Source organism: Candoia aspera, chromosome 3, assembly GCF_035149785.1.
Source record: "Candoia aspera isolate rCanAsp1 chromosome 3, rCanAsp1.hap2, whole genome shotgun sequence".
In the NCBI taxonomy this organism is placed as follows: Eukaryota; Metazoa; Chordata; class Lepidosauria; order Squamata; family Boidae; genus Candoia; species Candoia aspera.
The window spans coordinates 107,132,023-107,147,901 of NC_086155.1; the positions used below are offsets into that span (position 1 = coordinate 107,132,023).

Sequence of the window (15,879 nt, forward strand, 5' to 3'; positions counted from 1 at the left end):
TGCAGCTTGTGGAGCAGAGGTATTACATGGGCATACTGAGGCATACCCATACTGCTTTCACCACTGCATTCTGGACCAGCTGAAGCTTCTGAGTGGTCTTCAAGGGCAACCCTAAGTAGAGTGTGTTGCAATAGTTGAGCCATGAGGTAACTAGGGCATGAGTGACTGTCTGAAGGACCTCCCAATCCAGGAAAGGGTGCAACTGGTACAAGGGCCTTCCTGGCCCCAGCTGCCACCTGCTCGTTGATCAGGAGCTATAAGCTTATGAAGACCCAGATTGCATACTACTCTTGAATGAAGAAATGTAACCCATTCCAAGTCAAAGATGAAACCAGGTAGTTCCAAACTCACAGCCACTCAGTCTTCATAGGATTGAGTTGGAGATGTTCCTCCCTATCCAGGCCTGCAAAGGCTTCAGGCACTAGGCCCGGACCTCAACAGTCTCACTTAGCCGGCCTGATGATACCAAACCCCAAACTGGTGGATGGCATCACTCAACTCTCTCATAGGTCATCTACAAGCGTGACCAAGACTGTCTTCATACAAAATCCCAGCTTGAAACCTAACTGAAATTTGTCTAAATAATCCTTTTCCTCCAAGGTTCTCCGAAGCTACAGTCTAACCCCTTTCTCAATAACCTTCCCCACAAAGAAAGGTTGGAGACTGGTGGTAGTTGGGTCCTAGGATGGCCTCTTGAGGAGGGAACATACCACTGCCTCTTTTAAGGCTGGAGGCACCATCCCCACCTCAAAGTGGCAGACACCACAGCATGGACTCAGATGCAGGGCAGGTTCCCTGTGTCCTAACAGCCAGGAACCACACTGAGACAAGGAATAGGTCTCTAGTACTTTATTACTGCTACATTAGACAGAAAATCCTAACAAACTGAAGAAGCGTGGGGAAAACCCAGACAGATAAAACCCAAAGGTTAAGGCAGGTCTGATCTGTGTCTCTTTGAATGGCTGCTTAACTCCTCAGTACTATGCATGCATTTTCCCCCCTGGATAGAGGCCCCCTCCTGCTCGCCATCAGTACCCATGACACCCTGCCTGCTTTCATTATCTAGGAGGGAGCTGGATCCAGCAAAAGGTGGCCAAGCTAACAGTGCAGAGGCTCCTGTCCACTTTCTCAGGAGTCACCAGTTAAAACTCATCCCAGATCACACCACAAGACCAAGCCCCAGGCACCTTGGCTGGACCTGCCCAGTTGGAGTCCACGTCAGAGCAGATCTGAATGACTTTATCTACCAGATAGCCAGCATATTCCTGCAGATATATCCCAGTGGCCCTGTTGATGTTCCTGTGGCCCACCCCTACCTAACAGGGACCAGGGCGGCTATCGGTGGATGCAGTAATGGCAGGGAAATATTGACGTTTCGCTGCCCTTATCACCATAGGGTAATCAATAAAATGGACTCTTATCTATGTTCAGTCAGACTTGCTCCAAGTCTTCCTCTAACAGAGTTCCAGGCAACTATTCTGGTGCTTCATCCCTGGAGCTCCTCAGTAAATCAAAGCGTGCCACAGGATCAGCACACAGGGAGAGGCCACTTATATTTAACTGTATACTTTTTACTATACTGTCTGACAATTATGCTCTATAAACGAAGCAAATACAACAGACTTTTTTTTCAGAAAAATGTAAAAGCATATTTTTGCTGTGCAAAAAGCTGATCAAGCAGCAAAGCTTTTAGAGCCATGTTCCATCTCATTTTGTATCTGAAAATATCTTGCAGGAAATGTAAGTCACAGAACCCATTCAGAGGCAGCTAAATAGCAGGCCAATCAAGCTGTGAAACTGGAATGAAGCCCAGTTCAGAGGAAAGTGGTTTAGTGAGAATGCAAATTAAGTTGGCTGTCATTTGGCCCTCCAGTAAACTTCTATAAGCAGCCCTAACCTGCCACATGTGTGTTACATTGTTCATCACTGCAATTATATGAATTCACTTCAACTGGCATTGCAAGATAAGGGAGCTGATTCATATCTGGGCAGAATTCATAGTTCTATTAGCTAAAGAGTGATTGGTAAATAGCAAGTTGCTGCCTAAATCTTAGCTTCTAGGTCTTACATTTTAGTAAGCCATGCAAATCTTTTGAAAGAGGTGCTTCACAACATGTGGGAGCACGTATGATTCATCTGTCTTCAGATCATTAAAGCAGCTGCATCTTATTTCAGGATTGTGCAACTGATTCATCAACTTTCTAGCTGTCTACTTGTTTGCTGGGAGCAGTTTTCAAAGCAGCTATGCAAACTGGAAAAAGGCACAGCAGCTTTAACAATTTAAGAGAGATATTTCATATGTGTTCCCGTACATTGCAAAGCATCTCTTTCTGAGGATTTGCACAGTCCTTATATTTTTAATGTACTGTACTATTAGACTAATTTGCAAGAACATTTTTCTGCACAGAAATTATGTGGAAGATGCATCTTTCATGTTTGATATCCTGATTCAAGAAACAATCAGAATTTTATACTTGTTGGGTTTCCCCTATAGAATATCTAAAAGAGATATGTAAAGCCCACTGTTCAACAAAAAGTACTATGTACTGTCACCAACTTATTCCTAGATTCCTCTTTACGCTTAAAAAATAGGATCTCAATGGTTGGGCCATACATTGCAGTGAACCATTACATGATTTGTTACCTTCTTCCTCTAGGATTCTACAGTGAGTTTCATTTCCATACTTCGCCCAAATTACATAGTTTAACAAAAATGCCAGCTGGCTATGATGCTGCTTCATGGATCAGTTCCCATTATTAGGGCTCTTAAATTTTTGTCTACCTGATGGAATAAGTGGTGGAATTTGAAGCCAGCCATTGAATGTATATTTAGGACTGTCAAGAGACTTGGAATTTAAAATGAATTCATCATTACTTGAATTTCCTTGGGGAACAATACCAGCTGAAAGAACAGCTTTGTGATAATGGTTGGGGCCTTGCCATTTTAGATACTAAGTATAAGTGGCAAAAAAGAAAACAGAATCTTAGAAAAATTACAAACAGATACACTTTTCCAGTGACTATAGCATAAGCACAATAGGTTAACCATTAAGCAAAATAAACACATGCTTAAGGCACCAAGGAAAGGGGGGCACCACAGAGTTTTTTCCCCCAGCTATCATGCCTTAACTCTTCCATTGCCACACTTGAATTTAGTCAATTTTTTTGTGATTGTTCTTACCTGTTGTGTTCCATTTTAATCTTCATTGTTTAAAAAAAAAGGTTTCTCTGGCATGTTGAATGACTAAAATTTAAAAGTTTGGTTTGAAGGTGACATCAGATGTCACATTTGTTTCCATCTCATGGTGTGAGAGTTTTGCTTCCATCAAGGGGCACCATTGCTGGGTTTTCCTCAGGGCATCAGTTGGCCTTAATCCAGCCCTGAGCATAAAGAAGGAACTATTTTGAATGTTTTTTGGTTTTTCACAAAGGTAAATTGTAACCTTCTTCAGCAAAGGATCGTTACCTTGTTGTGGTGCTGGAGCTTGAGCACCTCAATGACACCATGAGCTAAACCGTGAAGGGCCACCCAAGACGGGAAGGTCATGACAGAGAGGTCAGACTAAATGCGATCCCTGGGGAAGGTAATGGCAACCCACCCCAGTATTCTTGCCGTGAAAACTAAATGGATCAGTACAACCAGAGATGTGTCGGTATACCATCGGAAGATGAGACCCCCCAGGTCGGAAGGTGGTCAAAATGCTACTGGGGAGGAACAGAGGATGAGTTCAACTAGCCCCAGACATGATGACGCAGCTAGCTCAAAGCCGAAAGGACAGCTAGTGGCCAACGGTGCTGGTGGTGAACGGCGAATCCGATATTCTAAGGATCAACACACCATTGGAACCTGGAATGTAAGATCTATGAGCCAGGGCAAATTGGATGTGGTTATTGGTGAGATGTCAAGGTTAAAGATAGACATTTTGGGCGTCAGTGAACTGAAATGGACTGGAATGGGCCACTTCACATCAAATGACCACCAGATCTACTACTGTGGACAAGAGGACCACAGAAGAAATGGAGTAGCCTTCATAATTAATAGTAAAGTGGCTAAAGCAGTGCTTGGATACAATCCAAAAAACAAGAGAATGATCTCAATTCGAATTCAGGGCAAGCCATCTAACATCACAGTGATCAAAATATATGCCCCAACCACAGATGCTGAAGAAGCTGAAGTAGAGCAGTTCTATGAGGATCTGCAGCACCTACTGGACAACATGCCTAAAAGAGATGTTATTTTCATCACAGGAGACTGGAATGCTAAGGTGGGCAGTCAAATGACACCTGGAATTACAGGTCAGCATGGCCTGGGAGAACAAAACAAAGCAGGACATAGGCTGATAGAATTTTGCCAAGACAACTCACTCTGCATAGCAAACACTCTCTTCCAACAACCTAAGAGACGGCTTTATACATGGACTTCACCAGATGGACAACACCGAAATCAGATTGACTACATCCTTTGCAGCCAAAGGTGGCAGACATCTATACAGTCAGTAAAAACAAGACCTGGAGCTGACTGTAGTTCCGATCATGAACTTCTTCTTGCACAATTTAGGATCAGACTAAAGAGATTAGGGAAGACCCACAGATCAGCTAGATATTAGCTCACTAATATTCCTAAGGAATACGCAGTGGAGGTGAAGAATAGATTTAAGGGACTGGACTTAGTAGATACGGTCCTGGAAGAACTATGGACAGAAGTTCGCAACATTGTTCAGGAGGCAGCAACAAAATACATCCCAAAGAAAGAGAAAACCAAGAAGGCAAAATGGCTGTCTGCTGAGACACTAGAAGTAGCCCAAGAAAGAAGGAAAGCAAAAGGCAACAGCGATAGAGGGAGATATGCCCAATTAAATGAAAAATTCCAGAGTTTAGCCAGAAGAGATAAGAAATTATTTTTAGACAAGCAATGCATGGAACTGGAAGAAGACAATAGAATAGGAAGGACAAGAGACCTCTTCCAGAAAATTAGAAAAATCGGAGGTAAATTCCAGGCAAAAATGGGTATGTATGCAGAACACATTGTGCAATGTGCTAGGCTTGAGGAATCCAAGGCTGGGGTCAAAATCGCTGGAAGAAACATTAACAATCTCAGATATGCAGATGATACCACTTTGATGGCTGAAAGCGAAGAGGAACTGAGAAGCCTTATGATGAAGGTGAAAGAAGAAAGTGCAAAAGCTGGCTTGCAGCTAAACCTCAAAAAACCAAGATTATGGCAAACAGCTTGATTGATAACTGGCAAATAGAGGGAGAAAATGTAGGGGCAGTGAAAGACTTTGTATTTCTAGGTGCAAAGATTACTGCAGATGCTGACTGCAGACAGGAAATCAGAATACGTTTAATCCTTGGGAGGAGAGCAATGACAAATCTCAATAAAATAGTTAAGAGCAGAGACATCACACTGACAACAAAGGTCCGCATAGTTAAAGCAATGGTGTTCCCCATAGTAACATATGGCTGCGAGAGCTGGACCGTAAGGAAGGCTGAGAGAAGGAAGATCAATGCTTTGGAACTGTGGTGTTGGAGGAAAATTCTGAGAGTGCCTTGGAGCTGGTTGTTGACGACCGACAGGAAGCTCTGGCGTGGGCTGGTCCATGAAGTCACAAAGAGTCGGAAGCAACTGAACAAATAAACAACAACAAAATTGTAACCTTGGTACAGGGTTCTGTTTCTGTGGCCTTGTGAGATTTAGTTTTGGCATAGTCAGAAGGAAACAGCCTGAAATCGGACTAGTCCATGACCATAAAAAGGAAAAAGTGGAACTTCTCCCACTTATCCAAAAGCAAGAGGCCTCCAGGTTGTTGTTCAATGTGGACAGCAGAAAGTGGGTTTTCATATTATACTTGGCAATCACTGGAATTCTTTCTAAGTGGCTTCTATAGTTTTTGCCTAGCAGAGACCTGCATCCTTGAATCTGTTACTCCTCTGCCCTTACTGCGTCTGCTGATAGCTGCCCAGTGGCCCCATTTAGGGTCACCTGCTCCCTATTGAAGAAACTGGGCCACAGGATCACTTGCAGGGCCATGGTGAGGAATATTCATGGTATCTGGCAGACAGAATTGCTTGGATTCACTCAGAGTCAGATTCTGACTGGGCAAGTCCAGATAAGTTGCCCAGGGCACAGTCTTGTGATGTTATTTGGACTGATTTTGATTCTGTTATGCCTTTGGAAATGGACAAGGTCCTTTTGTCTCTCAGTTCAGCCACCTATTTGTTAGACACTGGCCCCTCCTGGGTTATTAAGGCAGTCTCGCCACAGGGTGGGTCCATGCAGTGGTTTCAGCCTCTTTGAGAGAGGGGGTGGTCCCACCAGCCTTGAAGGAGGCAGTGGTATGCCCCCTCAAGAGGTCATTGCTGGACCCTTCCCTGGATTATCAGCCAGTTTTCAATCTTCCCTTTTTGGAGAAATTTGTGGAAAAGTGGTTAGATGACAGCTGCAAAGGATCTTGGTAGAAATGGATTGTCTGGACCCATTTCAGTCTGCTTTCAGACTAGGGTACAATACGGAGATAGCATTGGTTGTGCTTGTTGGTGACCTTTGGTGGAGCCAGGATGGGGATGGTGCATCCATCTGAGTACTCCTTGATGTCTAAGTGGCTTTTGATACTGTTGACCACAGTGTCCTTCTGGACTGGCTGTGGGGGTTAGGAGTGGGAGGTACTGTGTTCCAGTGGTTCACATCTTTCCTCAGCAGTCAGTTCCAGTTGGTGTGGATGGACAAGAGATCACATCCATGGTCCCTCATGTGTGGGATGCCTCAGGACTTCCCAATCTCCCCTCTCCTGTTTAACAGGAAACCACTGGATGAGGTCATCCAGTTCAGGGTTCAGTATCATCTGTATGCTGATGATACCCAGCTCTACATCTCAACCCCGAGTGGCACAGGTAAAGCTGTTGATGTATTGCCCCAGTGTCTGGAGGCTCTTTGGGTCTGGATGGGGCAGAACAGACTTCGGCTTAATCATGACAAGACTGAGTGGCTGTAGCTGTTTGGGCCCCCAGGGTTGGTGATGTTACTATCACTGGTCTTGGATAAGGCTGTACTTCCCTATCCAAGACTGGTGTGCAACCTGGGGCTCCTTCTGAACTCTTAGTTACTGCTCAAAGAGCAGGTGGCAGCAGTAGCCAGGAGGGCCTTTGCACAGGTTCATCTTGTGTGCCAGTTGCACCCTCTCCTCGATCAGACTTGCATGTTAGCAATCCCTGTGAGGCCTATAATAGTGAATGGAGAATTGAAATGTAAGCACTAAAGTTTCCAGGTTAGTCAAAGACCAGCTTTTAAAAACCGCGGTTGATTCCTGTTCTATGGGCAGGGAGAATCAGGGAAACCACCTGGTTTCATGAATCTCTCTTTTGCTTAAGAGAGATCAAAACAACAAATCTTGGAAAGTTTGCTTTATTACCGCATGTCACAAAATGGAGTCCATAGCAGCAGGGGAAACAAGGGGAAAGTTAACTACAGCGTTACTTTAGCAATCCAATGCGAGTTCAGAATTGTCATCTAAATGCAGTCTATGACACTTACCTAGTTTGAAGCAACATCATAGAGAGGCCTTATGTTAGCAATCCCAGACAGCTTTAGACTTGCAAGATTCTGTTAAGGTAGTGTCATGCGCTGCCTACCTCTGAATAACGTTCAGACACTGGGTTGCAAAGCAGGCTCTGGTTTATTTCAGGATAGGTACAACGTTGTTAGAAAAAGCTGAGAGTGACAGGAGCGCGCCGGTGCGGGGTTTAAATACCCCGCGCCGGTCAGCGCCCCCTCGCTCTCGGTCACGTCACCCCCCTTTGTCCCATGCGTTGCCCTGCCATTGGTTGAGGGTTTCTAGGATCGCCCATCCTCAGGTTTTCATTCTTCTGCTGATTGCTTTCAGCTGGGCGATCCCCGTGGTATTGCTGCTGATGGCTTGGGTGGCTCCGTGATCCGTTTATCTATTGTTTGTTAGCCGTTAGTCGTTGTGGGTTGATGGCTACTTAACTTGTACCCCTTCACCTATTTCCTTGTCATTGTCATGAGTGCCATTGCGCTGATTACTTTAGCTCAACGGCACTCATGACATACTGCCCCCTTTCCGAATAGTGTTCTCCCCCGGGTTTCTGGGTTTCCCCCATGGAGCTGTCAAAACGCCATTTTTTTTTTTTTTTTTTTTTTTTTTTTTTTCAAAGTTCCCGCCGGAGTAGTTGTCGCCCCTCCCTTTGCTCCTCCCTCTACCACGTGCCTTCCCAGGGTGTGTCCATGGTGCGCATGCTCCAACCACACCCTGTTTGTTTGGCTCAGTTCGGCGAGGCGAGAGGCGTGGCTGGTCGGGTGCTGCTCAGCTCCAGGTAGGGCCCTTTTTTGCTTATTTGGAGTGCGTCGCCTTTGTTGTGTCTCCTGGGCGTTGCCCCCAGGTTGCCCTGTTGACTTGCTTGCCACTCCCCCGCGGCCAGGGGGCGGGGGGAGGGTGCTGGCGATCGTTTGTCACCACCCCGTGGGCCCGGGGCGGGGGGAGTGAGTCCCGGGGGGGGGAAGGTCCACCCAAGTCGCGGGCTTGGGGGGGGCCCCTTCCCTTGGGGCACGGGAGGCGGGGGGAGGCCTGCGGGGGGGGGGGTTGGTTTTGCTGACCTTGATTGCGGTTTGTCGGGGTATGCCCGGTGGAATGCTCTGGTCAGGTCAGGCGCTTTAACGTTGTGCGCCGCCACCCATTCCGGGTGGGGGAAGTGTTTCCACCTGACCAGATAGTGTAGGGTTCCTCGTTGCTTGCGTGAGTCGAGGATGTCCCTTATCTCGAAGTGGTGTTGCCCGTCGATCATAAGCGGTGCGGGCTGAGGCGTGCTTGGGTGCCATCGGGAGGTGGTTGCCGGTTTTAGGAGGCTGGTGTGGAACACCGGGTGGAGCCTCCGGAGGTTGTGTGGCAGGTCCAGGCGTATTGCTACCGGGTTCACTATTTGCGTGACTCGGAACGGCCCGATGTACTTAGGCCCCAGTTTTTTCGAGGGTTGGGTTGACTTTAGGAACTTGGTGGAGAGATAGGCCATGTCCCCCGCCTGGAACGTCGGTTGTTGGCGCCGGTGCTTGTCGGCCTGCTCTTTGTAAGCAGCCTGTGCCTCCTTCAGCGCCGCCGTGATTACTGGCCATGCTTCCGCGATCTTCCGTCCCCAGTCGCTGGCGTCCACCTGGGGTTCCGGGGGTTGAGGTAGCTCCGGTATGGGGACGAAGTCGCGCCCCGAGACTACTTCGAACGGGGTTTTTCCCGTGCTCGTGTGGACGGCGTTGTTGTATGCGACTTCGGCGAACGGGAGCAGTTCAGCCCAGTCGTCCTGGTGGTAGTTCGTATAGGATCGTATAAATTGCTCTAAGGTGGCATTAAGAACCTCAGTGGCTCCGTCCGTCTGCGGATGCCAAGCCGTAGACAGGGCCTGTTGGGTCCCCGTCAGCTTCAAGAAGGCCCGCCAGAATTTGGAGGTGAACTGTGTGCCCCTGTCGGTCACCACACGTGCGGGACATCCGTGTAGCCTGTACACGTGGATGAGGAAGAGTTTGGCTAGTTGTTGTGAGGATGGGACTGACGTGCAGGGGATGAAGTGGGCCTGCTTTGAGAAGTAGTCCTTCACCACCCAAATGGCCGTTTTCTTCTGGCTGGGTGGGAGGTCCACTATAAAATCCATAGAGATTTCCTCCCATGGGCGGGAGGGTTCTGCCACCCGTTGCAATAGCCCCGCGGGTTTGCCTGGTGCCCGTTTGGCCCGAGCGCACGTTGGGCAGGACGCCACGTAGGTTTTTACGTCTCGCCTGAGCGCGGGCCACCAGAATTGCCGCCGTGTTAGGTGTAGGGTCTTGAGGAACCCAAAGTGTCCCGCTTGCTTGGCGTCGTGTGACCTATGCAAGATCGCCTGGCGTTGCGAGTCCGGGACGTAGATTCTGCCTTCCCCCCATGCTAGGTCTTGCGCCATCGTTACCTTGTCGGGGTTTGCCAGGAACCAGGGGTCGGTTTTGAGGGCGGCGGCGAGGTCCGTGCGCATTCCCCCTGGTAGTTGCGGTTGCCTTCTTTCCGTCGCCGGTTGTCCCGCCGTCGGCTGCGCCGTAGCGTCGAGCTGCCTCCGTGCGCCGCTTCGGGTGGTCACGGCCATCCCCAGTTGCGAGGCGGATAGGACCGTCCCAATGGTGTCTGGGGCGGGCTCTTCGTCTTGGGGCAGCCGGGAGAGGGCGTCGGCCAGGAAGTTCTTCTTGCCCGGCATGAACTTCAACTGGAAATCAAAGCGGCTGAAGAATTGTGCCCATCGGACCTGTTTTGGGCTAAGGCGTCTAGGCGTTCGTAGGGCCTCGAGGTTCCGGTGGTCCGTCCAGACCTCGAATGGTTGGGTGGCTCCCTCGAGTAGGTGACGCCATGTTTCTAGTGCCGATTTCACCGCAAAGGCTTCTTTCTCCCAGACGTGCCATCGCCTCTCTGTCTCGGAGAACTTCCTTGACAGGTAGGCGCATGGTTTCAGGAGCCCCGTGGAGTCTTTTTGTAGGAGGATGGCTCCCAGGGAGAAGTCTGAGGCGTCGGCTTGGACCACGAACGGCCGTTCTGGGTCCGGGTGCGCGAGGATTGGCTCCGTCGTGAACAGCGCTTTCAGCTTGTCGAATGCGGTCTGGCACGCGGGAGTCCAATTCAGCACTGTGCCTGGGTTCTTGGCGCGTCTGGTGTCCCCCACCCCTTTGGTTTTGAGGAGGTCCGTTAAGGGTAGGGCTATCTCAGCGAACCCCCGGGCGAAGGACCTGTAGAAATTCGCGAATCCCAGGAAGCTCTGTAGTTGCCGTCTGTTGCGGGGCCGCTCCCAGTTTAGTACCGCTTCGACTTTTGCGGGGTCCATCTCGATGCCGTCCCCGGAGATTCGATACCCCAAATAGTCTAGGCGGTCTTTGTGAAACTCGCACTTTGTGGGCTTTGCATAGAGCTGCGCCCTTCTGAGCTTGTCGAGGACTTGCCTGACTAAGGTTACGTGTTCCTCGTATGTTTTTGTGTAAATAAGGACGTCGTCGATGTAGACCAGGACCCCTTTAAACAGATGTTCATGCAGTACCTCATTGATGAGCTGCATGAACACCCCAGGGGCCCCCGCGAGTCCGAAGGGCAGTACCTTGTACTGGAAAGCGCCTAGGGGGCAGTTGAACGCCGTCTTCCATTCGTCCCCCTCCCTGATTCGGATGCGATAGTACGCCTCGCGCAGGTCCAATTTGGAAAAGACTTTGCCCGTGGACAGGTGGGCGAGCATGTCCTTCACCAGGGGTAAGGGGTATTTGTTGGACAGGGAAGCCGCGTTTAGGCCCCGGTAGTCGGTACAGAGCCGTAGGGTCCCGTCTTTCTTCTCCCGGAATAGGACGGGGGCTCCGACCGGTGAGCATGCTGGCTCTATAAATCCCCTGTCTAGGTTTTTATCGATGAACTCCCGGAGGGTTGCCATCTCCTTCGGGGTCATCGAATAGATCTTTGGTCTAGGTAGGGGGACGTCGGGCAGTAGGTCGATTCGGCAATCCGTCTTGCGGTGGGGGGGTAGTTGGTCTGCCTCTGCTTCTCCGAAGACCTCGGAGAAGTCGGCGTATTGTTCCGGTAGGTCTGCAGTGGTAGCGGCGTTGTCTTGTGTGGTCGCCTCCGCTCGTCCTACCGTGGGGTTGCTTTTGCCAGCTGGTACTGGTGCTCGATACTCGCCGTCGCCGAATGTGAAGGTGCGGGTCGCCCAGTTGATCCGCGGGTTGTTTTTCGCGAGCCATGGCATCCCCAGGACTGCAATGGGCCGTCCGATGGGCGTGACTACGAACGATGTGCGCTCGGTGTGAGTGCCCATTTGCAGGGTGACCGGCTCGGTTTGTAGCGTGGCTGGTTTCCCCCCCGCTGTGGAGCCGTCCAGCTGGTGGAATGCCAGCGGCGTGGGGAGGGGGAAGCAGCGGAGTTCGAGTTTGGCGACTAGGTCGGGGTGGATAAGGTTTTTTGAGCACCCCGAGTCCACTAGTGCCGCGGCCGTGGTGGCTCCGTTGCCGGCAGAGAGTTGAATTGCTGCCAATATTACGGAGCTTTTGTCGTTTCGTTGAGGTGGTTCGCGTTGCTGTCCCGCCGCCTGCCTCGCCACGCGTTTCAGGGCAAGCGGGGAGCATTTCCCGCCGGCTGGTCGGGGTCGGTATTGTCCTCTTCTCCCCAGTAAGCGTCCCAGCCCTCTTCCGGTGTCGCTGTGGCCACGGTCATTCGGCGGTGAGGGGGCGGCCCCGGGTTGGGTGGTTTGGGGCTAATTTTCGGGGCGGGCTTGGGCGCGCTGGTCGGCGGTCGGTTGGCGAAGCAGTCCGCCGTCTTGTGCCCTAATTTGCCACACCTCCCGCAGGGCTCCCGGTTGAACTTCTTTTTAGGGTATATGGGGCCGGCCATCCCCCCGTGTGGTGCGGGTACCTTTTTCCCGACGTAGTTTGTGTCTTCCGTGGTTGTCATAAGGAAGGTGCGGTGCGCGTGTTCGGCTTTCCCCGCGAGGTGGATCCACCCGTGTAACGTTTCTGGGTCGTCGCGGTAGAGGGCCCATTGGAGAACGTCGCGGTTGAGCCCCTTTTTGAAGATTTCCAGCAGGGTGGTCTCAGACCAGTCGCAGACCTTTCCCGCGAGGGCTTTGAACTCCAGGGCGTAGTCAGGGACCGTGCGTGCGCCCTGTTTAAGTCTCTGGAGTGCGCTTTTCGCCCGTACTTTGGCTAGGGGGTCTTCGAAATAGTTTTTCATCTCGTTGATGAAAGCAGGGAAGGTGGCGAGGGCGGGGGAGCTGGACTCGTACAGTTGGACGTACCAGTCCGCCGCCCTGTCTTGGAGTTTGATTGCCACGGCGCCGATCTTGTCGGCCTCGGAGTCATAGGAGTGTCCGTGCCTCCCCATGAACTCCCTAGCGTTGGTGACGAAAAACGAGAGTTTTGAGGGGGTCCCATCGAAGAAGATGGGGAAGTCCTTTGGGGCCCGGGCGTTTTGCGCGGCCCCGCCTCTCGCTTCCCGGGATGTGGTGTCGGCCGCCTGTGCCGTCTGCTGGCTTTCCGCTGGCTCGTGTGGGTTCGGTGCTTCGCTCGGGGTGTGGGCTTGTGCGGGGACGTCATTGGGTGGCGCGGGGGGCATAAGCGCCTGGAGCATGGTCCGGAGTTCCGTCAGCTGAGCCCGCATGGCCGCGAGTTCAGCTCGTGCCTCCTCGTCCACAGCCCGCACCGCCGCTGGGGCCGGTTCCGTTGGCGCGTCCTCGGGGGGGGGGGGGGGGTTCATCGTCCCTCCGCCGCGGGTCCGCTTCCTCCTCCGTCTGATGGGTGTCTCCGTCGTCCTCCTCCGTGTCGAGCACCGTGGGGCTGTCGCTCCACGCCCGTTGCTGGGGTGCGATGTGGGGCGCGGGGTCCTCCGCTGGTTTCGGAAGTCGTGCTGCTCCCTCCCGCGGTCGGGTTGCCTCCGTCGCCATCTCCCCTTGGGGTTGGAGCTGAGGCTCGGGTCGGGTGGGGCGGGCGTCCATGGCTCCGGGAGTCCGCGGTGCCTCTGGCCTCGGTCGGTCCTCCTCTGTCTCTTGCCGCGCGGCTCGCCCTCCTTGCCCGCGCCGTTCCGGCCTCATCTTGCTGGTCTTCTCGCCGTCTACTCCTCCCGCGGCTCGTTGTCGTCCGGTGGGGCTCGGCGAGGCTGAGTTTATGACTCTCAGCTTTATGTCATGCGCTGCCTACCTCTGAATAACGTTCAGACACTGGGTTGCAAAGCAGGCTCTGGTTTATTTCAGGATAGGTACAACGTTGTTAGAAAAAGCTGAGAGTGACAGGAGCGCGCCGGTGCGGGGTTTAAATACCCCGCGCCGGTCAGCGCCCCCTCGCTCTCGGTCACGTCACCCCCCTTTGTCCCATGCGTTGCCCTGCCATTGGTTGAGGGTTTCTAGGATCGCCCATCCTCAGGTTTTCATTCTTCTGCTGATTGCTTTCAGCTGGGCGATCCCCGTGGTATTGCTGCTGATGGCTTGGGTGGCTCCGTGATCCGTTTATCTATTGTTTGTTAGCCGTTAGTCGTTGTGGGTTGATGGCTACTTAACTTGTACCCCTTCACCTATTTCCTTGTCATTGTCATGAGTGCCATTGCGCTGATTACTTTAGCTCAACGGCACTCATGACAGGTAGCCTTACAATAAAGTAGAATTAGCTCAACTGGTCGTCTTTCCTGTCTGGTCTGCCTGTGAGGGCTGTCATCACTCTTGCAAGTCTGAAAGTACAGATCTCCCGCTGTGTCTTTCTACAGCCTGATTAGTTAGGGAGGTTCCTTTCTGAGTTTCTTTCTCTGCTCGTTATGCAGCTGCGGGCTCCCCCCACCTTATACGATTGTTCCCTAAGCAACATCTCTTCGCCCCATCTCCCAAGGTCATTCTCACATACCATTACATTCATGCCCTGGTCACCTCACAATTGGATTATTGCAATGCGCTCTACATGGGGCTGCCCTTGAAGACTACCTAGAAGCAACAGCTGGTTCAAGGTGCAGTGGCACAAGCAGTCATGGCCTCTTCTTGGTGTGCCTATGTAACGACTGCTACACAGGCTGCATTGGCTGCCACTTGGCTTTTGAGTGCAATTCAAGGTGCTGGTTATTACCTATAAAGCCCTATATGGCAGAGGGCCTGGATATCTGAGACACTGCTAGTCTCCAGTCCTTTCTGCCTGCCTCGTACCTTCCAGCAGAGTGGGTATGCTCCAGGTCCCCTCTATTAAATGCTGTCATCTTGTGGGACCAAGGAAGGGTGCCTTCTCTGTCACAGCCACACAGACCCCCCCGGAATAGCATCCTCCCAGAGATAAGGATGGCACCCTCTCTCTTAGGGTTCTGGAAAGCTCTTAAAACCTGGCTTTGGTCCCAGGCCTGGGGTTGATTCATCAATGTATTATTTTATTTCTGGGCCCTCTGTTTTGTTTGATTTGTGTTGTTTGTAAGATTGTTTTAATCTGGGCTGTCTGTGTGGTTTGATGCTTTATCTGTTTTATGGATTTTTTGACTTTGTACACTGCCACATAATCCATTGGAGTTGGGCTGCTAATAAATTCAAATAAATAAATATATTAAATCCCTGTCTATACAACTCCAAGTTCTAGTATCAGCCAGGAAGTCCCCACATCTGCATGATAAACAAACAAAATACTCTTAACTTGGGCTGTAGTGTTCTTAGATGTAAGAACACAGTCCTCAAGTCAGATAAGAATAGATACAGACCTTTATCTCTGTCCAATGACCAAGAAGTGATGTTGACATCCGCCTCTAATTTTTGGAGCAAGACGCTTCTTAACTATCACTTACTGGGAAATACAAGTAGAAAAAAGACACTGTGCACAACTAGAGTTCTGCTTGAGGTCTTCTCATAGGGATATGGAAAACTGGATACTGAACTAGATAGCAGGGGTTTTCTAGTGTCTGAATCTGAGAAAAAGAGGTAGAACAGTGTTATTTTTTCTGGATGTTTATTTCTGTAAATTGTGTTTCTGGATAATTATTTTTGTAAATTGTGTTTATGGATGTTTATTTTTGTAAATTGCGTTGTTTTGGTTTTTAACCCTCTGTATGTCATCTAGAGTTACTCTGGTGAGATGGGCTGCTATATAAATTGTTTCAATCAGTCAATCAATCAATCAATTAAAAATGTGACAGTGGAACTTGGAAGTTTCTCATGGAGGTTGCTATCATGAGAAAGTCTCCATCAAGCAGAAATGAATTATCCTGAATGACTTGCTTTCAATCTCCTGAACTGGATTATAGGGATATTTTCCATTTCCTCTGCATATTAATTCCCCCTGCCCCCCCCCCACAAACGAGTCCCTTCTCAGATCAATCACCCACCTTTTTCATGCCGATTTCATGCAACTGGATATTCTCTGGTTACTCAAAC

At 50.5% G+C, this 15,879-nt stretch overlaps 1 protein-coding gene across 1 annotated transcript in view; it reads left to right on the forward strand.

The window, feature by feature from the left end:
- The window catches only part of TNR (tenascin R), a 126,354-nt gene that overhangs the window by 82,142 nt on the left and 28,333 nt on the right, over positions 1-15,879 (forward strand). The gene's annotated exons all lie outside the window — the stretch shown is intronic.